Source organism: Mus pahari, chromosome 1 (assembly GCF_900095145.1).
Source record: "Mus pahari chromosome 1, PAHARI_EIJ_v1.1, whole genome shotgun sequence".
Classification (NCBI taxonomy): Eukaryota; Metazoa; Chordata; class Mammalia; order Rodentia; family Muridae; genus Mus; species Mus pahari.
The window spans coordinates 140630582-140632208 of record NC_034590.1 but is presented as its reverse complement, the minus strand read 5'-3'; positions in this window follow the sequence as shown (position 1 = coordinate 140632208).

The window sequence follows — 1627 nt, the reverse complement described above, 5'->3', positions numbered from 1 at the left end:
CAGAGGCAGAGGCAGAGGCAGAGGCAGAGGCAGAGGCAGAGGCAGAGGCAGAGGCAGAGGCAGAGGCAGAGGCAGAGGCAGAGGCAGAGGCGAGGCAGAGGCAGAGGGAGAGGCAGAGACAGAGGAAGGTTCTCTATGAATTCAAGTTCCCTCTGGTATATATAATGAGTTATAGGTCAGCATCAGCTACATAGTAGACCCTATCTCAAGGGGACAACAACTTAAAAAAAATAGAAAAGAAGGTTGGACAGTATTTCCAGCACTCATTTAAGATGGCAGCAGCCATAAGCACCCACGAAGCTACAGGGCCACTCCAAGGAGCCCGAGAGACCCACGGATGCTTCTCAGGGAGATGTAGCACTAGAGGATGAGCCTGCAAGCACAGACTATCTCCAGAACGATTTAAAAAGGCAGGTCTTATGGGAAGATGTTTTTAAAACGTGATTTCATAAAGGAGTAGTAGAGAGAAGCAGAACTAAGAGATGCGGCAGAGGTGACAGGTATGGGAGCAAAGAAACACGCCTTGAGGAACAGGGCTGGTCTTCAGGCCCCGCCCACTACGCCGGTGCTGCCACTCAGGCCTCTTGCAGTGCGCCAGCAGCAGCAGCAGCAGCAGCAGCAGCAGCAGCAGCAGCAGCAGCAGCAGCAGCAGCAGCAGCAGCAGCTGGTACTTCTCTGGCTGCTGCTCACCCTGCTGTGGGGATGAGATCCAGGGCTACCTCACCGCCCTTGTGCTGCAGGTAGGATGGTTGTGCCCAGGGTGTGGACAGGCCAGCTAAGGGCAGAGTGGTGGGCAGCAGCCTGGAGTTTGCACAGGTCCTGCCCTCAGACACACGGCCCAACTGCACTGACTCTGAACAAGATTATCTGAGATGAATGGTTCATTTTCTGGATTAAGTCTCCTTGAGAGACGTCCGTGGTCCATGCTGCCTCCAGAGGCCATGTCGATTCTTCCTGCTGCAGCAGGCCGCGTTGATGTTCATGGTTCATGGTCCGAAACCATGCGGAAGTCCCATGATCCATGTAGCCACAGGCTGCTATGGGCAACAAAGCTCCTCTGCAGTGGTATCAAGGACTGAAGATTCGTAACCAAGAATGAGAGACATTGAAGGCTTCTGTGACAACCTCGCCCCCTACCAGACCACTGCCCTCTCAAAAAAAGAAACGGTCTAGACCGGAAATTATTGAAGAGAATCCTTAAAGACTGTAATAAAGATCCCGAAGTTTAACAGCTCCAGGATTAGGGCTGGGGTAGGACTCAGTTTTCTTTAAGGGGCTGGCCACTGGGAGCTTGATAATGCTCCAGTAAGTATACAGGCATCACAAATTGGGGGGGGGGGGAAGGGGGGAGGGGTAAGTAGAAATTTTAACATGGCAATACTTCGTAAATAGCATACCTATTAATGGTCATACCTCCTTTGACAATGTCCTTATATTTTGTTTAACAGGCTTTAGAATTTTTAGAGCTTTAGGGCTCTCGTTTCTGATAGATTTGTGGGACTCACTTCAACTTGTTGACCTTTGAACAAGGGCATTGGAACGGAGGTGTATGATCGTCCAGTGCCTTCCAAACGGTCAAGAGTGTTCCCACTTACCGTCTTTCAGGGCTCCACAGGGAATACCCGAG